Below are 25,373 nucleotides of genomic sequence, written 5' to 3'. Positions count from 1 at the left end.
GATGGCTTTTCAGTGGAACAACCTTCAATGGCAGGTTTTGGAGGGTGGATAGATGCAGCTGTCCCCATTTGACTGTGAAAACAGTTGTGTGGTCTAATTTGTCCAACACCTCCACAAAAGAGAGGTTGTAACTCTATCGGCAGTTGACCTACTGTACTGCCCTTGGCTGGAACTGCTATGCAAGCCCTTTTGAAAAAAAAGCCCCCACTGAGGGAAATGTCCCGGTGAGACTCACGTTGAACGAAAGGCATGCAGAATGTGCAATACCCACAGCGCTTGCCCTTTTTCACAGATCCAATTTCACAGAGTTATCTATGACAGGGGCAACGTAAGGGTAAATTGAATTTCTTTCGACTTGCAAAAAATAAAAAAAAATAAAATGGTCATTTTACAAGCAAAACAATCAGTCCAAATGATGAATTTTGCTAAATGTGTACAAGTCAAACAAGACTAAGGCTTCCTTACACAATTGTCTAATAATGATTTCAACACAGGCAGATGAAGAATAACACTAAAGGTTCTCCGATGTAATTTGTGCAGGGGAGTGACAGGAGACACCATCTGCCATCATTTAACTAGTGGGCAATAGCGACTTCCTCACTGTTTGCACACAGTAGTATGCCAATGTAACCAAGACATTCAATTACTGAGAAACCCAAACAGCAGGGAGAAACAAGTTCTCTAGAAGAGGAGTGAACATTCTCACCTCCTAAATGAGGTTCCTTGTGTCACATAGAGAGTAAAAGAGTGTCTTTGCCGCGTCGAGGTTAAGAGGGGGTCATTTTATGTTCTGTAGTGTCTGTCACAGAGCATCCCAGAACTTGACTGACAAGCCTCGTTTGCACCAAGCTGTGCAGTCAAGTGTGGCAGAAATGTTTTTGCATTTCCATTGCAAGAGATAAACTGAATTATTTTTAACCATTTATAATAGCTTTCATTGGGTTGCATACCGCTGTTGTAGTGTAGTATTAGCTTTGGGCCACTTGGTTGATTGGCAAACAGAACTGTGTCTTTTGCTAAACAATAATAGAATAGGTAGAACAAATAACCTGATCGCGGATTCATAGCAGTTTGTGTTGATTGTTTAAAGGTGGTTCTTCTTTTTTGTCTTTATTTACGGGTATCATTGGTATGAGGTCATGCTATACCCCTAATTGATGCAGCTATCTGCTTTCAGACTGCACATACAAAGACCCGCTGTGGAAATGCAACTAAGGCCCCGTTTACACTAAGCCGGATAAGGTTATCCAGGGTAAATCACATCTAACCTTATCCGTGTCCACACACAACAATGCCACCGTTTAAGAACCCCTCCCCCCTCTGTCCGCAACGCGACCTAGTATGCATGCGCGGAAAATGCGCACGTCATAGCCATCTCCAGTGTTGCTTTGTGTACAAGTTTTTAAATGTAACTTATCTGAACAATATCCAGTGTTGTGGTATTTCAATTAACTGGAATCCAGTGTGCTGTGGGGCCCTATTGTAGTGAATCACACCTGAGACATCAACAAATTAATCAAATCTTTATTAGACACGTAAACAATGTGATAAAGAACATTTAACATTAATCAATCTAGGGATCTAGATATCTGGTCAGGACACTCCTCTTCTTCACCTTCATTGTCCATTCGTTTTTGGTGACTTTATATACTCTGGACCGAGACGTTGAGTCGGCAACATACATGGCGGACAATAACCGATAGTCTGCTTTGTCAGTCCGAATGCATTCCCCGTTTTCCTCGACGGCCAGGTAATACAAAGCACAGGCTATCCTTTTTATCACATTAATGGTAGCTCGCATTCTCGTTGACTCTCTTTCGACAAATGGACAAAGTTTTTCGCTAAGTAGCATCGCAGCTGACCCAGCCGGACATTGGAAAGTTCTCTTGCCATCTGAGAAGTGTTGTATCCCAAACAATCGCTTTCTCTTAAGGTATTCATGTGTGATTTCCACAAGCGTCTGTACATGTAGAAGAAGCAAAAACACGGGCATGTCTGGATGACTCGCCTCCATATTCCCAGTGGTTAGCTCCGAGCTACAAAACCGCCTTATTATGAAGCTGGCTGTGGCGCGTTCTTTCTGACGTCACTTCCTGTGTAGGCGAGGTCTTTCAGGTGTCACTTCCTCTCCGAACTTACTTTGTAAACGATCAATGAGTCCATACAAAGCTAAGTGCCGGAGATTGAAGAACTACACGGCTGACTTACCCATGTAAAAATGTGTCCGCGGAGGGGGACCTTAAATGCTGATTAAGTGTGGCTGAAAGGGGCCTTAAGCTAAATAATTATTCGTTTAAGGGGTTGAACGACTTAGTGTAGACATGGCCTAAGAGTGCGTTTTCCCAAATTAAACACAACTGTATCGAACTATATTGCACAGATTAGAAACATGTATCTTTTTTGCTTATTAGGTGTGTACAGCTCTGGTAATGGGTACATTAGCACCAACCTGCACAAATGTACTTCAAAATGTAACAATCAAAATGTAACAATCAAAATAAATATGACTTTTTTTTTTGTTTACTAGGGCATGCATATATAATGTGCATTAGTTTGACCATTTAAAATAAACGATAATAAAAAGGAGATGCTTGGAAATAGCAGAAAAATGCCCCAAAAACTTGAAAAACGCGATTCATAGCGTTACTTTTTACCCCATTCCCGTTTATGCAAGAAAAATACAGCTTGAATGAATTGGTCAGTTTATTAACAATTCATATTCTGTTGATGAAATATGAATACATACAGAAGTATTTCTGTAGCATCCACCGAAATCGCAAAGTTCATCAAAACCGGTGGTGGAAAAACGCATACGTTCGTAATTATTTTGTGTAACCAATTTCTATTTTCAAACTACCCCATAACAACAGTTTTACATAAAACATCCGCGCGCGAAATAGTTCTAATCGTTTGATAATTTATATAAGAAATAAACAACCTATTTTACAATAACATCTTTTCTGAATTATGCCTTTATAAGAGGGAATTGTTTCACCCGGAGAGAATTGTGTAACGCATCACGCACGTATAATTCATGTAAACACGTGGTGCGATAAACAATATTCATCCGCCGTGCTTAGGGTATAAATAGAACATGTTGACGATTTGGTGTTACCAGTAAGTTTATGCCGAGCGTTCGTCACGGACGGAAATAAGGAAAATAATGGGATTTTAATAATCAACGGATAGTTTTGCCGGTAAGTGAATACTTTTGTATCAATTTTCTATCGATGCGTTAACCTCTTGTTTTAGTCACTAAAGAAAATGTGTACTTTGATTGAATCAAAGTTGGGTACCCACGCTAACAATTTTCAATTTCTTGATTTTTTCAGCTTGTTTCTTGTCGCTGCTTTTAGTTGCATATTTTACATTACTCGCATTCAAATTGGTTTTAATAGTACTTTTTAAATATTCCATGCTCTTGCAAAAGCTTATGTGTATTTCTCGTAATAGTTTGAATTATTCAATTTGCATATGTCCGTGATAGTCATGCCAATATATCGAGCGTCTATGCCGTGTGTTTGTGTAATTATTTTGAGCGTATGTCAATGATTAATTATATTAATTTCATACACAATAAACCCAGATTACGATCACAGATAGACTTATATTCATAAAACAAAACGTTTTATGTTTTGATTTTCCAAAGTATGTTACTAGTAATCGTGTATTTACACATGTGTATTCGCGCATTAATTTTGCCTTTGAAAGTAACACTCCAATGTCCATTAGTGGAGCTGTACACAGGTAGAACCAGACAAAACCAGAACCAGATGATTAGTTCTCATACAATGTTCAATAGGGGGAGACTTGAGCCTACTTCCCACAGCTCCTTTGATGAGGGAGGCACTGCGTTTGACCCCAAAGTCAGTGACCAGTGGGTTAAGTCATGACCTCCCCTGGGACCTTAGCGGACATAAGGACACCATTTGTAAAAATTAGTGTCAGCTAATTGAGTACAAATCTCTGTATGGGCATCTCCCTGAGGATATCACATATTGTTTTGTAAGACGGAAAAAAGTGTCAATAACAATATGTTGCAACTGAAAAGACACCAGTGGTGTACAGTTGTTTTTTAAAGTTCCAGTCAAAAATGATTAAACTGCTTATGGCAAAACAATACAATTAAGTGAAAAGAAAAGAAAATACCTTGTTTTCCAAATATTTCTCGATTGAAGTCTTTTTAAAGCATACTTCAAATGTCTAGTTAACAAAAGAAAACAAAATAAGGAAGGGATCAGTATTAGTACTTGTATTACAGTAGATAACAGCTTTGCAATACGACACATAAATGTCCTATCCTGATATGTGACCAAAATTATCACGGTATTGTTAAATGTGACCAAAAAGTACTTAAACACACTGAAATTTGTGTACCAAGTTTTATTAAAAACAAATGAAGTAAATAAGTCACAACTCACACAATATACTTTCTTGACAGAAGAAACAATATATTGTTCTGGCCTCTAACCGGCCATGTTATTTTTATTTGAGTCTTTACATATGTTTATCTTTTTCTGTTTAATTTGTAAAGGTTTGGGGCTGTTTTTTAAATGATAAAGGCAAAATGAGTGTTGCACTTCTGTCTGTTTATGTGACGTTTGATGAAATATTTACTTGGCAATTATTGCAAGTTGACCTGTTGTCATCCTTTCTTGTGAATAAATTCCCAGCATTTATTCCACGTTGGCGGTGTGCATGGAGACATCATGCGCGCCCACAGATAACTGGCAAATGATTCGCAGGAATCGAAACACTGGGAATCGGTTCTCAACAAGAACCACTTTTCGATTCCAATCTCTAATCATACATACACCTGTGCGAATGTGCTATATTGAGCTGCATTAGTACGCCATCTTAACTGACAAATAATTATTAAATTAAAAACAAAATTGTTCTAATACTTTCCATATGCTGAAATCTACAAGTACTATAAATTTCACTGAGTTCTCACAAGAAGGTTCCAACGTATGCCAGTTGCATAATGCTATCATACGATGGATGATCCCATTAACAGGCTCACAAAAATTAACATTGCAATCCTTTTAAACTTGTACAGACTTTACCAAATGAGACTAACGGGAAGAAAACTAACATGCAACGTCAAATGCATTTCTACTTACAGGCATATACTCTCCAAACAAATATTAAACTCACTATTAGGCCAGTCTATTGCTCTGTACTGTGTGCTGAAAAGAAGTCTGGTGCGTCAAACCTTAAACTCTAATTTTAAAACAAATAATGAAGTCAAAAGTATGTGGAAGATAATAGACAGGATAAGGTAGCACGCATATCACCTAGAAGGCAAAATGTTGTATTCATATACTGCCAAATTTGAACATAACGTTTTTTTTAATGAATGTATGCACTGATTTGTTATGTGGTTGCAGGGCAAGAAGCTATAATGTCAAACACCGCTTGAGATAGATTGTACTTTTGGCAGCAAGATCAGGTTGGAATATGTAGTGCTTATTTATGATCTTATTACAGTTTGTTTCCTTGGATCCAGAGGATATACTGGATTTGGATTAAACTTCTTTTTAATAAGATCCAAGATCATAAAACACATGTTCAAGCCTTGGCAGAGGTCTATGCTCTGCTCAAACCAAAGACACAGCCAACATATGTTTTTATCAAATTAATATTTAAAAGCAGAGACTTAAAAATCCAATTAGCTTATCAACTCACAATGTGATGCCTTTACACTACAGTATCTCAAGTTAGAACACTCTGCATATTTCATCAAATAAATAAAAGTTGGATGTACTCCAGAGTTCTTGAGCTTGAACCACAGTACACATTTACTATCCACTGAACAATACTCAACACAACCATTATTATCCAAATAGCTGGCAAAACAAGCGAGTACCAAGATAATTGCATCTTGCCAACAGCCAAGGGTAGTGGTGTTAGCGTCATGATCGGGGACTGCATGAGTGCTACCGCCACAGGGGAGTTGCAGCTCATTGAGCGAAACATACATTCCAACATTTACTGTGACATTCTGAAGCAGAGCACTGTCTCCTCCCTTCAGAAACTGAGCCGCATGGCAGTTTTCCAACATGATAACGGCCTCTAACACAACTCCAAGATGACAACTGCTTGGCTGTGGAAGCTGGAAGTGAAGTTCAGAGTTGATGGTCTTCGAGAGCCCATTTATCTGCTACAGCTCCAATTAGCAGTGAAAGGAAGAAGAGAATCCGTCAATTTGGTTGAGCTGGAGAAACAAGCAGGCTACACAGAGCATGTCATGGTTATGCTTAACAATGAGTATTTACTGATCACATCTATCATGTTGGTGTAATGATATTAGGCTGCACTAACATTTTGAAAGGAACCTCAGCCATTTTAAAGGAGTCTATTGCCCCTTGGCAACTGACGGATTTGATTTGCAGCAGGTTGGTGTTATTTCGTCAAGTGTCAAGGCCTTTGTGCAAGACATATCAGAAAATCAAATGTGACTCTGCTTTGGGAAAGACGGTCTAGCATTGCGCACGAATGGCACAGTGAGGATAAAATATTTTAACCCCTTTAAACTTAAAAAATGATATAAACCTTGAGATAATTTCTCTAAATAGATACATTCAATCAGGTTGTTTCTCAGCAATGTATCGTAAATAAATAAACTTACACAGTAACTCTTTATGAACGTCTCCAAAAAGAAATAATTATAAAGATAATCAAGTATCGACCCAGTAATGTCCAAACCTACTGGTGGGTAGTGCCCGCATCATTCTGTGACGTGGGAGCACAATCCACTATTCAGGTCACGTCACGTGTGGCCACTATCCATCAAGCAGGTTTAGGCAGCAGAGCTACGCAAATAACTTTTTTGAAAAGAAAAAGGTAAAACATAAAGATTCTATTTAACGCGATTTCAGGAATAACGCAATCTTTATTTTATGGAAACCAACGGCCGCGTTATTGAACTTTGAGTGTATTTAAATACAAAAAAATTACAATAGGCGCTTGACCTAAACATCTTTATTTGTTCATTGTAGGGATGTAACGATAAACTGTATTAATAATAACCACAGTAATAGTTTTAAACTAAAATGATGGAAAAACCGTGATTAATAATTGCATTTTGATAAACTCACAAACTGACTGGCGCTAGCTTGCTACCTTAAATGCTAACATGAAAACAAGAGACATTAACATCTTTCCCCATTAAGAAACTACATATGCCAAACTAAACTTAGATAAACACATTGCTGTCTGAACAACTATGATATTCAAATGTGTCCATTGAACCGACAAGCTGTGTTCTCTTAGAACAGAGTGATTGTTCTATACCCAGAGGAATACGAGACCGAAGTGTTTTTACGGTGCGTGCGAACAGAGTAGAACACCACAACGCTCGCCAGAAACAACAAATAATGCTAATAGGTTTTATTTGTTACGCAATTTTCATTGAAATACATATTTTAGTCCTGCAGTACAAACCAAGATTAAAACAATTAAAGCTTAGCAATTAAACCAGATAAAATACTTAGACTAAAACACTATCAGTTAAGCATAAAAAATACAAAACATGTAAAATAGTGGGTTTCAGTGTGTCTATTTATTTTAGTTATTTAAAAAGAAATAACCTGGTTAAAAGAATCCAGTACTTTTTGAGCTCATTCAACAATACTGTAATAATAATGACAACGGGAATAATTTTGGACATAAAATGTTCATATAGTTACATCACAAGCTCATTGAAATTATTCCATCGCTTCAAAAACCCATTGCTTGCAAACAACTTTTCACAGCCAAACTCCCACCAGAGCTTTGCAAAAAGAAAAAAACAGTTGGCGACAATTGTTGACAACTGAAAAACATTCCTATTGCAATCTAAAAACACTAAAGACGGTCTGATTACATTTATTGGCATCTCAGTGTGTGCTTCTTGGATAGATTTCCAAACAACATCCCTGTAGATAAAATAATCTTCATAAACAGCTCTTATCTTAAGCAAGTGTAATCCAAGCACATTCGTAGGTCTATCAACCTTAAACATGTCAGATAAGTTATTCCTCTTTATTTTGACATACTGCAAATGAATTGGATGCCTTGGGGTGAGCCATTAATCTAACATTAATATCTAGACTGAACTGCAACCAAACATGCATTCCTAAGAGCTTTAAAGCGCTGGTAAGCAAAATGTATCAATCGACCCAATATACCCAGCTACCTTAGTCATAATTGGTTTAGCTTCATCAAATCAATTAAAAAATGCGGTAAATTAATGATTTACATAAAACCATACATTGCTATAACTAACTATAAGAATGCGGAGGATATCAGGGTTTCCCCTAGACTGCCAAAATACCTGTGGTTAGGGGAGTGGTCACCATGACGTCATTGTATGATTTGCACAATTTACTATGCAGGGTTTCCCGCAGCGCTTTGTTGTTAAGGCGGCTGCCTTAACAACAAAGAGCCACCGCCTAAACTAACGTCTTAACAAGATCTCCAGCCACACGTGCGCATTTAAAAAACTATCTCTGTCCCCAAGCAAACGCATACACTGAGTGTTATACGCATGCCAAAATACTGGGGGCGCTGTATCCTAGGACTGAAGACCATTTTAGCCAATCAGAAACATCCAAAATGTAATTTCCAGAGACTGGTTAGGGGAGTGGTCACCATGACGTCATTGTATGATTTGCACAATTTACTATGCAGGGTTTCCCGCAGCGCTTTGTTGTTAAGGCGGCCGCCTTAACAACAAAGAGCCACCGCCTAAACTAACGTCTTAACAAGATCTCCAGCCACACGTGCGCATTAAAAAAACTATCTCTGTCCCCAAGCAAACGCATACACTGAGTATCATACGCATGCCAAAATACTGGGGGCGCAGTAGCCTAGGACTTAAGACCATTTTAGCCAATCAGAAACATCCAAAATGTCATTTCCAGAGACTGGTTAGGGGAGTGGTCACCATGACGTCATTGTATGATTTGCACAATTTACTATGCAGGGTTTCCCGCAGCGCTTTGTTGTTAAGGCGGCCGCCTTAACAACAAAGAGCCACCGCCTAAACTAACGTCTTAACAAGATCTCCAGCCACACGTGCGCATTTAAAAAACTATCTCTGTCCCCAAGCAAACGCATACACTGAGTGTTATACGCATGCCAAAATACTGGGGGCGCTGTATCCTAGGACTGAAGACCATTTTAGCCAATCAGAAACATCCAAAATGTAATTTCCAGAGACTGGTTAGGGGAGTGGTCACCATGACGTCATTGTATGATTTGCACAATTTACTATGCAGGGTTTCCCGCAGCGCTTTGTTGTTAAGGCGGCCGCCTTAACAACAAAGAGCCACCGCCTAAACTAACGTCTTAACAAGATCTCCAGCCACACGTGCGCATTAAAAAAACTATCTCTGTCCCCAAGCAAACGCATACACTGAGTATCATACGCATGCCAAAATACTGGGGGCGCAGTAGCCTAGGACTTAAGACCATTTTAGCCAATCAGAAACATCCAAAATGTCATTTCCAGAGACGCATATAGCAAAAATGGCGAGTCACTGCAAGAAAGAATGATATATGTGGACTGACAGAGGAGTAGAGCTACTTTTAAGCATTGTTTTGGAGTTTAAAGTTAACAAAACTCAAAGTGTTGACTGGGAAACTTGCCAGTCCAAGTATGGTGACATTCTTACCCTATATTTGGAGCGGTACAGACATCTGAGGAATTTCCTCATCGGAAAGGGGACATCACAAAAACAACTATCGGCACTAAATTGAAAGCGATTCGTGGAAAGTACAGACAAGCAGTCGACGCAGGTGGAAGAATTGGTTACGATAGAGTTGTTTTGCTGTACTTCGAACTATGCGAGCAGATCTGGGGCGGTTCTCCATCAACTACATCCATTCAATTTGGAAGAGAAACATCAGATATTGACACAAGCTCTCACAGGAGTTCGGATTCTCCATTCACCCTTGACAGCCTGGTCACAGACAAAGATATGCCGAATGATGTACAAGAGCAGCAAGGTTCCAATGGGAGTAATCCACAATCTTCTGTGGTGAAAGAGAGAAGAGCTCTACTTCAGGTATGTGGGCGCTAACTTCATTGAAAGGAAGTAATATTGTTAAAAGTTAAAATTTTAAAAGTTAAAAATATGTTGTACATCTGGGCATCGAAATATTTTTATACGAACTGCACTGCAATTACAAATGCTCTCAGGTGACCACTTTCAACAATGTTGAAAGTGGGACAAAAATACTTGTTTTGGAATTAGAAGTAAAGATGGCAAGCCTATATTAAAGTTCAGCTATTTTAGATGTATTTAAATAGGGTTGTATTAAAAATGCTTTGAGTAGTTTCTTGTAATAAATAATATTGAGTTAAGTCAAACTGCAGTTGCATTAAATATTTTTTTCTGTCAAAATTAAAATACCTCGACAAAGTGCTTTATTGACACACATTGTTTCCCGACGTTGTTGAGGGCCATTCGACACGTTGTAAATAACATGTCACTATCTTACACCTGTGCTAAAGTGGGTTTATCCCAAATAATGTATTCATGATTATTGAATGTTATTTTGTAAAAATCCTTTATAAAAATTACCTTTTTTTCATAGGCAAAACTCAACAGCCACAAGCAGGACAGAATAAAACGAAAACTTCCAATCAAGACAATGTTGCTGAATGCAGTAGAAGAAGACGTCCAGATAAAGAAGTGACTTCTGGACACCAGATAAAGAAGAGGCTTCTGGACATGATGGAGACATCAGAGAAGCGATCGTATGACAATTTAGACAAACTAACATCAAGCGATGAGGTGGAGACATGATGGCGACAGGCCTCGTTACACTGTTCCTTACAACCAACCACCCTCTTCCCCGTCCTGCCGCCTGTCCCGGGAGACGCCCCCTCCCCCTGGAGAGACACCACCTTAGCTAACAAATTTTCTGCCGGAAACACTGCTATGATAAGATTTTCTTTAAAAAAGCCCAAAAAATGCATACATTTAAAAACAATTGTGTTATTTATTAGTATTGACACATATATTTTTTACATTATATTGTTTTGCTCTATTTTTAATTGCTGCTGCTTATTGTATGACGTACTTTGTAAAACAACTAGCAACAAATCTAGCATCTTTTTATGGTATTGTTATAGACTTTACTCGTGTTCAGAGACTACTTCTGTCCCTCGATGTCCCCGACAAAAAACAAGCTGCAGCGAGCATGGCGTCATACTTGCTTCGCGCTGCTGCTCCAGTTGGACTTTCTCTCCTTGAAAGACGCCACTGTCCTCTTAGTATTTGCACATTTTGTAGCTTGCTGTTCACGAGTATATCTGGGATATATTAAAGTTACGTCCACATTGCAGACATGCTGACTACACTGCAGAGAACCGCGTGCGTCGTGTTTACTTCATCACAACATCCGGTTTCAGCAGCGCTGTTTTCTATGATCAAAGTATTTGTTCGCCGGCCCAATTTTCGGGGCTTCGCTAGTCAATAGTGTGCAAATAATAGGCTACATATTGGCCCTAGTGTGTGAATGTGAATGTTGTCTGTCTATCTGTGTTGGCCCTGTGATGAGGTGGCGACTTGTCCAGGGTGTACGCCGCCTTCCGCCCGAATGCAGCTGAGATAGGCTCTAGCGACCCCAAAAGGGGCAAGCGGTAGAAAATGGATGGATGGATATTTATATATTTTTTCTTTTACCTGCTAGTGGTAATGTTTTTTGTTTGTGTGGGTTTTTTGGGTTTTTTTTCCCCATGAACCCAAACACACCAGCTGTGCCTGAAAGCGGATTGGCCGAGGATGAGGAAGTGTTATGTGTCCGGGGAAACATGGAGATAAAAGTGTTTGCACGGAAGGTAAAACCTGTTGGAATCATAAAATTGGCAATAAAAGTAAAAAATGGTGTTGGGTTATGTGTAGTTTTTTCTGGAAGCTACAATAAATTGTATTACTTCAATTGTATTACTTTTTGACGACATTTTCAAGTTGTAGCGGCTAGGATTTTGCGGTGGTGGTGCGCCACGTTTAGTTACATTAAGGAGAAACCCTGGATATATTGGCCAGCATAATGACAACCAGAGAGAACTGGTCAAGGCGTCGGTTTTGAAATGGCTCCTAAGTAGCAACAGGCATCTGGCAAGATTCATTACACATCTTATGTTGGCATAGAAATAAAATACAGTGGGTACACTAATCTAAGAGTATTTTGAGTTGTCTCTTGGCTAATTGTTATTCTCCTTTGAGTTGCGAGCAAAATTGTAGTCATGAGCCTCCCTGCCATTAGTTGGCGTAGCAATTGCCACAGTGAATGAACCATGTAAGATCCGCCCAAAAAATCTAGCTTACTCGCTAGCATTAGCTTATAGCTTGAGATGGCGATATCTTTGTTTTCCACCCATTGGAGCGGAGAAAGTGAGTGTGAAGGACAGTGCTGAGATAAAGAAGCGGATGATACTCAGGCTTGAATTAAAAAAAAGTATTCATGAAAATCAAGACCAGCCGTTTAGCCGATTTGGCAAGGCAGTTGGAACATATCACTGCCCGTCCACACCGAAGCAAAACGCCATTTTATCCATGAAATTATGTTTGACAGAGAAGCAGCTCAAATGAGATACCATAGATATGTGCTCTACACGGTAAAATACAGTACATTATTATTTCATTACTTCATAAAACTACTGTAGTTGTTTGTAGTACATCTATTGTATTGTTTTCTAATCAATATTTCTGATATTTATCGATATTTCTCTTTTAAAAAGGCATGTTAAATGGGTTTTTTAATGGAGTTTTTTCATGGAAGATCATAATAAAAGTTTTCAACAACAACAAAAACAGGCAAATACGCTAAAAAGTTGTTTTATTGTATGTGCTATGGCGCCATCTTTTTGCTCACTACAAGTGCTTCAGTGTCCTATTTACCGGTAGTGCTTTTTTTCCAGCTGGAGTGCCGTTCAGTCTTCTAGCCATCCATAGCATTACTACTGGTATGGATTCTTCATTCATCACTCCAAGCAATGTTTGTAAATTTTACAGTATACCTAAAACTGTTTATAGTTACAAAAGCGTTCCACATGTAATGCCTGTAGGAGTGTTTGCATGCATATTTGTACGTGCCATCGTAATATGATGACGCTAGCGTCATTAGCAATAGCTAATATGCTAACACGTTTACGATATTATTAACTTACAATGGCATTCTTTTTGTATTGTTTCAGTTTCACAAATACTGCAGTAAACTCACCTCGACGTCAACGTAGAGTTATTGAGTCTGTTTAGCTGATTGGACAGCTAGCTTCCGTAGCAAGTGGGTCAATGACGATGACTTCTGTTTTGTTTGATGAGTTTTTTTACGGCCCCGTCACAGACACTGCTTGGAAACTGTTAAGCTATGTAAATAACATTTTTAAAAATCTTTCTGTGTAAATAACTAATTTCGCTACGTAAATATATGCGGCTATGATATGGGAAAAAAATTCACCTAAAATGTTGTGGGTGTGGCTAGTATAGCGATATATATATATATATACACACATACATCTATATACTGGATACATATATGCAAAAATATATATTCACACATATACATATACATACTAGGGATGTAACGGTTAATGATAAATTGATAAACAGGGGTAAAATTCCAGACTGTTAGTAATAACTTTTACCTTTTTAAAAACTGTCATTTATTAATGCATTTAATTTAAAGACTAGAATGGCGGTCTCGTGCAAAACTCTTTTGGTGAAATTTTACCATATATGGATGTATCCGATGCTGTAACTACCAACAATAATGTCCCTAGATACTCAAATTCCAAACAGCTTGTTTGGAGGAAGTAGGCAGGCAACATTGTTTAATAAATATCTCCCCCATACCTCCAAGGTTTGATTTCAAATTTTCTGGATTTACGCAGATCCCAAATACACAAGCAGAGATACCCCCAACAAAATGGTTTTGCATAATAGGACTCCTTTAAAATAAATTTAAAAGGTTAATAAGCAGTAGCTACTGAGGAACAGTTGCATACTTGAGTCTTGTTGAAACTATTGGTGATACACTGATTCATATAGCGAGTGAGCTGTCACTGTAGATTTAATAATCACAGTTAGAAATACTTTAATGGATGTTTTTCACTGCCATCTCTTCCCCTCAAAGAGTAATACCAAAACAAATACCATTAACTGATTTAGGCAATAACATAGATTCCACTTTTAAGGATATTGCAGCCACAAACAATTTGCAGGGATTGTGTTTACCATAATTGTTCGATGGTTAACGATTAACAACTTTAATTTGTTAAAGAGATTTGGTCTATATTGAATAACAATTGTGTCACTTGATAGCACAGTACTGACATCTATTCGGTCATACAGAACTCTAAGCACTGCACAATCTTATCTAAATGCCCCTGCAGCTTGAGCCCTCTCGTGACAAGAACACAACAGGCGGCTGCTGAGTGACTAATAAACTGCTCCTCTGTTTGCACTGAAGACAGTTGATGTGTTTCCATGTAAATGTCTAACTAGGGAGAGGGCACGGACGACCATTAACCTCAAATAACTGACTGCGTTTCTCCCGGCACCTGCTCAACATGAGGCAGAGTCCACTAAAAATCATCTGCGATTGGATCAAAGAAGGCACAAGAGCAATCGACATGATCTACGAGCACTAAGCTGTCAATGCTGATACTACGGTATCGCCGCAATCACAGATAACTCAGCCTTTATTTGGTGCTTAACTGCGCACAACTAAAAGATCAGAGGTGCAAAGAATAATTGCAGCACATTTTTTACTTAGTGGATACGTGCACACATGGAGAAAACACTCAGCCAAGAGGCTGACTTCTGAATTGAATTGTCATCCAGCATGTGATGTTTCCCCAAACAAAGCAGCATTAATCTAGTTTCGAAAAGAACAACGAGTAATATAATATAAACAAAAACAGATGGGTAATTGGACAAAGGCATCACAATGACTAATGAGGTCATATTATGATTTTTCCCCCTCTACATTTTAAACACTTACGTGTGGTCTACATCAGCGTTTTTCAACCACTGTGCCGCGGCACACTGGTGTGCCGTGAGATACTGTCTGGTGTGCCGTGGGAGATTCTGTCATTTCACCTAATTGAGTTAAAAATATTTTTTGCCAAACCAGTAATTATAATCCACAAATAAAGTGCTGTTGTCGAGTATCTGTGCTGTCGAGAGCTCGGTAGAGTAACCCTGTGATACTCTTCCATATCAGGTGGCAGCAGGTAGTTAATTGCTTTGTAGATGTCGGGAACATGGTTTGTGGTGATCACAACATGCAGACAACAGCGGGAGGCAGCGTGCAGGTAAAAAAAGTATTTAATACTTAAACCGAAAATAAATAAAAGGTGAGTGCCCCTAAATATAGGCTTTGCAAAACGAAACTAAAACAGAACTGGCTGCAAATTAAACAAACACAGAATGCTGAACGACAGCAAAGACTTGCAGTGTGGGGAGCAGAGATGGCGTCCACAAAGTACATCCGTACATGACATGACAATCAACACAAAGAAGGATAGCGTCCGCACAACTGAAAGAATCTTGATTGTTAAAACAAAACAGGTTCAGGGAATAGCACTCAAAAGAGGACATGAAACCGCTCCAGGAAAATACCAACAAAACAGGAAAAGCCACCAAAATAGGAGCGTAAGACAAGAACTAAAACACTACACACAGGAAAACAGCAGAAAACTCAAAATAAGTCACGGTATGATGTGACTGGTCGTGACAGTACACCTACTTTGAGACAAGAGCTATAGTGATGCATGATTGGTTATGGTTTAAAGTCATAACCAACAATTGTGAGAACTACTTTTTTATTGTCAAGCGGTAGAAAATGGATGGATGGAATATCGGCTGCTGAGTTTAGTTTTTTAATGATTTCTGCTGGTGGTGTGCCTCCGCATTTTTTCAATGAAAAAAATGTGCCTTGGCTCAAAAAAGGTTGAAAAACACTGGTCTACATAACATGTAATGGTTGTTCTTAGGTCTAAATTTTGCATGGATTATGTTTTACAGACCATTTTAAGTCGCTTTCTGACCGTCCATTCAGAAATGCGAAGTTTTGTGGGCGGTTTTACTTAAGTGCCTCCACTTTGACTGCTTCTTCTTCCCGTCATCAATGTTGTAGTTTTTAGTGCTTCCATAGCGAATCTTCTGACAAATATAAATTCCAACTATACTTTGTATTAGAAGAGACGTGTGCATGTATGAGCCACAACAAGAGGATAGAGAAAAATAAGGAGCTTATTGACTACAAGGTACTTAGGCAAAGCACTTCGAGTAAATTTGTACCATATATGGTGATATTCACTGACGTCACACTTAAGAAAAACATCACTGGTTGTGCAAATGCCGAACGGCAAGATTGTTTGATAAAAATCTCTCTCAAACGGCCGCGACAAAGGCACAGCAAAATATACCAGTATGGTGGTATCATCCAACTCAACTTCTAAGCGTGCAAAAGAATACATTCTGAAAAAGGATTTAAGCCACAACAGTTTTCAACAACATATCGCACAGAAACAACAAATATATTTACTTTCATTTGTGAGTTTTACTTGTTTATTTTCTCAAAGATGTTAAACTGTTCCAATCTGTTAGATTAATTCATGTCTGTATCATTTTACTCACACATTGTGCTACAGTGAGCAGCCCCCACACTAAAATAAAATAAGACAATGTTCAAAAAGCAGCTTATTCTCAACAGACTCAACATTTAGCGTTATAGGTTTACTTGACTTTCTTGGACTCAGACAAGGGGCTTTGATTTATGCTTTTTCAAATTCCTTCGGTGTTGCCGCCTACCCCCCTACCATCCCCACAGCCCAGGCATATAAGCAGAAAGAAAAATTGCTGTCATATGTATAATGTATAATACATACTTGCCAGAAGTGAAGCTACCTGCTTTTCCCCAATAGTTTAAGTCGATATTGGCAGGTTACATTTTACCATACTTGACATCACTGTGGACAAATGCTTTATTTTTTCATACCTTTATTATGTCTGATATAACAACTATGCCTTTAAACCTTTGAGGCCTTTTATGCTCTTTTACAAATCATATATTATGCTGTATGATGTAGGGCTGGGCGATTATTTAATCAGTGATCGGCAGAGGTGTGGACCCGGACTTTCGATTCGACTTGGACTTTGACAGCTATGACTCTGGACTTGACTCAGACGTACGTCTGATGGCTTGATATCATTTGAGACTCTGCTAATACGCTAAAATTTGGCAAGGCACTGACCAGCTCAATGGAGCAACTACATATCTATATCTATGGGCAGAACAGGGAAACTACTTCAATATGTTTTTACCCAAGGGCGTAGGAATGAGTGTAACATTGGGTTAGGCGGGGAGTCATATACTATATTGGAATTTGGACAGATGCGTAAATAGTTTGAGCAGTAGTGTGTCATAAAGGAATTAATGACACTGCAAACCATTCACAAAATACTACGCCACATGGACTGTAGGTTGCGCGATATAGATTGATGTAAATATGGCCGACAATAGAGCTTGTAATTAGGGATGTCCGATAGTCTTTTTTCCGATATCCGATATTGTCCAACTCTTTAATTACCGATACCGATATCAACCGATATATGCAGTCGTGGAATTAACACATTATTATGCCTAATTTGGACAACCAGGTATGGTGAAGATAAGGTACTTTTTAAAAAAATAAATAAAATAAGATAAATAAATTAAAAACATTTTCTTGAATAAAAAAGAAAGTAAAACAATATAAAAACAGTTACATAGAAACTAGTAATTAATGAAAATTAGTAAAATTAACTGTTAAAGTTTAGTACTATTAGTGGACCAGCGGCACGCACAATCATGTGTGCTTACGGACTGTATCCCTTGCAGACTGTATTGATATATAATGTAGGAACCAGAATATTAATAACAGAAAGAAACAACCCTTTTGTGTGAATGAGTGTGAATGAGTTTAAATGGGGGAGGGAGGTGTTTTGGGTTGGTGCACTAATTGTAAGTGTATCTTGTGTTTTTTTATGTTGATTTAATAAAAAAAAAAATTAAAAAAATTAAAAAAAATTGATACTGATAATTAAAAAAACGATACCGATAGTTTCCGATATTACATTTTAACGCATTTATCGGACATCCCTACTTGTAATACTATTGTTATATTGTGGTAATGTAAGTGTAGGAGAAGTGTAGATGGAACTATGTTATAAAAGAAAATAATCAAATATCCACAGTAAATCAACAAGTAGATGAATCATAGTTTTGACAAAATAACAGCATACACCAGCAGCCAAACTCTGGGACTTTGTGACCTGTTTTGAAATGCTTCTACGTTAATTTATGTGCCAAATAATATATTATTATATATACACACACCGGTATCGCAGGAGGCTGCAATATATAACTATATTTTAAACTTCCAAAACACAAAATAGTTATTTTTTTAATATCAATTTAAAACACAAAGCAGTTCAGCCAATGAACGAATAAACAAGATTTGTTCGAACTATATACTACTATGTCACTTTCCAGCCGTGTATTCATTGGTGGTGGTACAGTGCCCGCCACAAATAAATGAATGTATGGGAAACAATGACATTGGCTCACTCACCGCAGACAGCCTTTGCACAACAAAAAAGTACTCCCTTACTAAAAACTGATAATGATCCACTTTTTTATTTTGCAAAAACTTATACCATTGTATTTGCTATAATCATAAATAAATGTAGCTGTTGTAAAAAGAGCCTGAATTGATTCAAATCAACAACGCCTTGTTGAATTGCATGAATTCTCACACAAACAGATAGAAATAGTGTTTGGGGATCATGGTCTGGGTGGACATAATAGCTCTGTGCTTAATACAAAATGATTTAGCAACGCCTAATGTTGCAACCGTTGTAGTAAATCCTTTAGGTGTTCAAATGGATATTAGTCCTGCAACTGTTGAGGCCATTGGAGTGCAGTGACCTAAGTGTCATATTCAAGAAGACAGACTGAGATGAGATGAGCTGTGTGTAATGGCCCATTATCCTGCTGACAGTGTGTATTAGAAGACTGGTTCACTTTGGTCATGAAGGACACTTTCATCAACCATACTAATGACTGTGGTGATTGTACCATCCTTTTTTCCCAATTTGAGCCTGGATTCATGGTGGCTTGTGCTGCCGTTTGGGATACAAAAATGTAATAGAGACAGAGTTACATCCTATACATTATTTTGACAAGTGGTTATTTGAATTTGTATTGCCTGTGTGTCAGCATGAATAGCATGGATCGGAAATCTACCATCAGTAAAGACAAGAAACATAGGGCACCATGAATGTTTTCTTGATTCTCTGTAAACCCGAGAGGTGTGTGAAAATTCCACCGGGTCAGTCGTTCCTGAAATAGCGAAACCAGCCCATCTGGCAAGAACAACCATGAGACATCCTAAATCTCCTAAATCATCCGTCTTCCCTATTCTTACGGTTGACTTGAGCTTCAGGGGATCTTTTGACCATAGAACAACCCCTACATACTAAGTGTTCATTTTAAGCAATTTAACAGATGTAATCAATAAAATGCATTGCTGTAGATGTTATAAAAATTTTACAACAGGTACCATACTTCATTCTGACAGCACCAATAAACGTTTGCCAAAGTAAGGTTGAGGAGAATGATGTTTGTAGGACAAATGGTGCATATCTCACCTTCATCCAATTATGAAGTACTGGATGGTGGAAGTAGGGGTAGGAACATCTAGTCACCTCAAAATTAGATTTGATTAAAATTCCCAGCATTGTTTTTCCAATTATGATTGCAGACCATAACCTGACTGAAATAATAAAGTTGAACATACATACGAGTTGAAGCTGACGCAACACTTCCACTAATAACTCACACAATTTTATAGTTGTGTACACGCTGTTTAGCACGTGGTATTTGGATCTTAGTAGATCAGGCCCTAAATGTATTTTTGACCTGCTGTAACTTTGCCTGAGGACATCCGATGAAAATGAGCTGGTACTGAGCATATATCGGGCCTGTGCAATATATGTATTGTGCAATGTCCCTATCAAATAAACAAAGATTGCCTTCCAACCACCGGAACTGACGATGTAAGTGTGAAAGATGACACCCACTCAATCCATTAAAAAGATATCCGTGTAGCAAACTTGGCAAAGTGGTGTGACCACAGTGCCATTAGTCTACACCACTCCGTAACAGAATTAAGTATCCAGGCCAAAACAACATCCATAAAAATGGATATTAATCCATGAAAATATTTGAAAAGCTGCCAAATGGTCTGACCGATGTGTTTTGGTTCTCTGGACTCTACAAACTCAAAAGGTCCGTGTGCAACATAAACAAAGTTCCATTTGTTACACGACAGAGACAGTGTTGCCAGATCTCACCAGAGAAACAAGCAACCAACTCAATATTGAAAACAAGCTAAAAGTCGCTTATAACAAGCAAGCTTGGCAACAATGGACAGAGAAGATGTTCGAAGAAGACACTGCATAAGTCTGGTCCCGAATGTAAATACTATAAAAACTTGGTATTGGCCAATACTCGAAACTCCAATATCGGTATCGTATCGAAAGTGAAAAAGTTGCATTACGGCACCTTTAAACAACGCAAAAATCTATTCCATGTTTCCTAAATAAAACTACTCATATTTAGGTATATGTAGAGGAGGAAAAGTACATAAGTCAATAAACAGGCTGTTGAAGTTCATTTTAAGTTCATACAGACATTGACAAGTGGTCACTGCAAACTCGATCATGTTTTCAACTAAGCTCCACGAATTAAGAGCGAAAGATTTTTAAAACTTTTTCCCCCATTATGATGGACTATCTTAGGAACTTCGAAACAATATTTTTTCCTTACGAAATTTATGTAGTCCAGGACGCTATATCGATTTTGTCGATACATTCACATTTTTTGTTGCAGATTATTTAAAAAAATTTAAAAAATCTATTATTTCCTCCTGTTCCTTTGGCATACTTTTTGCCCCCATGAGCTTCTGTAGCTTCCACCGTCTCACTGACTTCCTTAATGGCACACCTAGCGAAATATGGCTAATGAGAGAGAGACGTTTGTTTCAAAGAAAAGTGTTGTCAGTACTTTGGTTTTGCAGCAACAGCTGTGGAAAAAATGACTGCACGCTGCAAAGTTTTTTTTTTAAAAAGGCAGCAGCACAACAAACTTATTCCTGCATTTGAAACCGAAGCTTTTTGTTGAGTGCGGGCAATGCAAATGTCTACAAGGAAAACAAGATCGCACCAACAAAAAAATCCACTGAAAAGCAGCTTACTATGGTGGGAATAATTTACACAAGGTATGTATGATGATCAGCCTTCATAATAACGGCGTGAGTTATCTAATTACTTTTATGTACAAAGCCGTTAGCAATAAACTTGGTGTAAGATGGCACGCTACTTTTGATGTAGTTTTATATAAACATGTCTGTGTCAGAAGCACAGCAAGTCCAATGTAGGAAACCAGCGTTAAACACGAAAATGAACTTGATATCAAATAGAAAGATGTAACATCACACACAGCAGACAACAAACACACGCACACATACACACTACTACTAAATACGAGGTAACAAATCAGTGATTGAAGTGACAAGCTTCAGCTTGCAATCCAAACAATACCCCCTTTGTGGATCAAAGACATGACAGCCATGGAAGCACATTCAATCTCTTTATTAACCAGAGGTAACAAAATCCTGTAAAAACATTCAACAGAGCTGCCGCAACTGTTGACAAACTGCCGCTGCTAAGCTAACAAACACAACAGACCTAATGTTGCTCTGTCTGGGCGATGATGTCATACACGTCACTTGGCAACAAGCACCGCCTTTTAAAGGCACACACACTCTGCTCAAATATGAAACGTTTCTCAACTGCAAAGGCCAGATATTTTTTTTAAGTAACACATTCATTACTTTCCCTAGTAATTAATTACATTTATTAAAGAGTCATTAAATTACTTTTTTGGTTAAGTAACAAGTAACTATAATTAATTACTTTTTAAAAATATTAATAGAACACTGATGATGATATAAAGTTATAGTATGCACGATAATAAAGCACAGTGTAGAACAATCACTAAAGCAGTCGCCCTGCACACCCCTAAGATGTGTGAATGAAAAAGCTTGTGTTTATCCACTTGACTTACTGAAACTATTGTCTTCCCAATGTTGTACTTGATTATTTATTTACATATGATGTACAATACTACATTTTCATTTACAGAAGTATTTATTCAAGACAGAAGTTTTAAGTTTACATTTTATTATTCTCAATGTTGGAGATGTATTATTTGTTTGCATGCAATCTGCAATGCTACATTTTTGTTAACAGAAGTTTTTATTCAAGACAGAAGTTTTAAGTTTACATTTTATTATTCTCAATGTTGGAGATGTATTATTTGTTTGCATGCAATCTGCAATGCTACATTTTTGTTAACAGAAGTTTTTTGTTTTAAACAAAAGTATTGCTTCCCAGAGGAAGTTCTTAATTTATTATTCCATAAAATAATGTTGTCTGGTCTAAAAAGACCAGACAACATTATTCAAATTAGAATTTTGCTAAGAGTAAGATGCAGTGTATGCAGTATCATTTCAATATACTAGTATTTCATCAAATAAAATAAAAATGTGTTTTGTATTAAATGGTTTAATTAAAAAGTTAGGGGGGAATTTTTTTTAATCCTAAATCAAATTTTGAGGGGAAAAATTTGAGATTTTAGGCCATATTCTACCTTCCTTTGTAACGGAGCTACTGTGTGGAACAATTTCCCTTGTGGATCAATAAAGTGTGTCTAAGTCTATATCGACCAGGTCTATGTTTATCAAATAAAGTGTTTGTATTGTGTCACAAACTAAATGGTATGATAAAGCACAGCTTAAGCTTAATTTAATTATGATGATCTTCAGCTACCCCATTTGGCATGGATGCAGGACTTTGCTCGTTGCCTGATTACTTACCACCATTTATCCATTCAGAAACATTATTATCTGCTATGTATCTAGAAAAATAATCCCACTCCTAGGTGAGAACCAACCCCCGTAATACATTGTGAATATGTCAACCTTGGTAAGAAAGAACATTGTAAATTCAAACTCATGTTTTACAAATGATAAAATATTCTTAGTTCTGATTAATTGAAAGGAGAATGTTACAATAGAGCAATTTACGATGTTATTTCTTTTTTTTTTGTTTCATTCTGTGAAATACTTTTCAACAATGTATTTCATTAGACAAAATAAAAATGACTTGATTAAAGCAGGGAGTACTTCAACATATGCCAAATGAACAGCTGCCTTTAAGTATTACTGGCTAAACCTTTTGTCTTCAAGTGGTGAGCAGTGATGGAATGATTGAAGCGTCACAAAGCTAACATAATCCTTGTGTTAAGGACTGATCTGGTGCCCTACACCTTTAAACCAACACTGTCTAATGCTTCAAAATACATTCACATCGTTTCTTAGGAGTCTGTTGTCATTAGCTCTCAAATCATTTCAAGTCTTTAGAACATCAACAAAATGTGCGTACAATTTACTTCACCATGTTTGACATTACACAACAAATGTGGCAAGTGTCTTTTTCCGTTGCTTTATTCCTGTGGTTTGAAACTAGGAGCCCTAAATAACATGGTTATTGTGATAAATATAGATAAAATGCATTAACCAATAACCACTGTTTGGAACAAAGTGCTGCCAGCACTTTGCAAAGGCTATCTTCCCACAATGTCAGACAAATCAAATACTGCAATAACAGGGGCTTTCCAGGTGTCCAAATGCTGTGAGTAGCATTTTTGTTGCTATGGGTTCCTTGCTGACAGCACAGCAGGCTAGTGGTCTCTCTGCCTCACAGTCTGCAGATCGAATCTAAGATCAAATAATAATAAACAGACTAGACTGAGTCCACAAAGTGACCCTGTCATCTTTTTTTTTTTTTTTTTTACACAGAAGTTAACAATGCTGTCATAAAGCTGCCACGGCACATGAATTTAGATAGCATTTCGATGTTCCGTGACAACAGCTTTGAGCTGCTATCTCGCAGGCTCTCACATTTACACACATTTTGAGTGTTGTTACTACAGCTGCGGAAGAGCATTCTACAATTTCTGTCTCTGTGGTTTACACACTACTTGAACAAAAGTGTCGTGATCATGGTATATACTTCCGGTGTGAAAGGTACACAAATGACTAATGCATACTATATCGCTTTTTAGCATCGTTCTACTGGGGTTTTAATCAGTAGTGGGCGGTGAAGATACACACACACACTTCTGTCATTGGTCGATACAAAATGGTCATGTCATTGGGACAATGCAATGGGAAGAACAAAACCACAACTATAATGTTGATTATTCAGTATTACATTACAAATTTCAAGAAAACACATCTGGTCTGCCAGATAATAAGAAAACTGAGCCCGAGGGATCATTAGTGTTGCCAACTTTGTACCTATATTTAACAAGTAATCAGAGCCATTTAGAATCTAGATACTCAAGTAGCAACAAATCTAGTGAAGACCTTTGGAGACTCTTAAGGTTGTAACGGTAAACAGTTGTTAATGAAAACCACAGTAAAACAATCGACAGGTACTGTATTTTCCAGGCTATATGGCGCAACGGTATTTAAGCCGCACCCCCCAAATTTTGGAAGGGAATAAGCGGTAGTAAATGGATGGATGGATAGACGCACTGTCATTCCCAACCGGGACGTAGCACAAGAATGCTAGGGATTTCCGACCTCGAGAGGCCTTGCAGTTGAAATTCCGACTATGAACTCGAAAATTACAACTTCCCAGTACAAATGGAACGCGCCATATAGATTTTAGGCCATATCGCCCATCCTACTTTGAAGTTACCACACTGCAACAATCTGCATTGAGGAAAACAAACAAATCCTCACTGAATGAGACTGAAAAAGTAGGACCTTTGCAAACATAAAAGGGACAGCACACCAATTAAAACTGCATAAGTAAGAGCTATAAAATCTTCAACCGGTTATGTGACCACAACAGACCTTTTACACATAGTCAGGCCGTTGACATGCCACACCCCCATCTAAACCAAAAGTATTTCCTGTGGGCTAGATTGTGTCCAATATGGACCATTTCCTATGAACGTCTGTAAAAATGGAGACGTCAGCTGTTTAAGAAACATCACTAAAAACTACCCGATCAAACATATGGTTAAACTGACAACAATAAACTACTTGCCTTTGCAGAATGCCTACTTCAGGCTATCTGGGATGGATATTAACAGTTGGTAACCTGCTTTTATCGCCAAAAATTAGCTACTCAAGATTGACTAGAAACCTGCTCAATCTGGCATTGCAGAAAGGAAAGGGAAATACCCTTCAA

General features: G+C 37.9%; 1 protein-coding gene across 3 annotated transcripts in view; it reads right to left on the bottom strand.

The window, feature by feature from the left end:
• Window positions 1-25,373, bottom strand: part of znf609b (zinc finger protein 609b) — a 162,116-nt gene that overhangs the window by 134,129 nt on the left and 2,614 nt on the right. Inside the window, exon 1 of one of the 3 annotated variants that reach the window (XM_061974898.2) lies at window positions 16,892-16,971. The exons of the other annotated variants lie outside the window; for them this stretch is intronic. The gene's annotated coding sequence lies outside the window, so the exon portion shown is untranslated. Of the gene's footprint in view, window positions 1-16,891; window positions 16,972-25,373 lie in introns of those variants that run through there. 3 annotated transcript variants of the gene reach the window in all.

The sequence above is a fragment of the Nerophis lumbriciformis genome, linkage group LG15 (assembly GCF_033978685.3).
Source record: "Nerophis lumbriciformis linkage group LG15, RoL_Nlum_v2.1, whole genome shotgun sequence".
Classification (NCBI taxonomy): domain Eukaryota; kingdom Metazoa; phylum Chordata; class Actinopteri; order Syngnathiformes; family Syngnathidae; genus Nerophis; species Nerophis lumbriciformis.
This window is presented reverse-complemented; position numbering and strand designations above follow the sequence as displayed.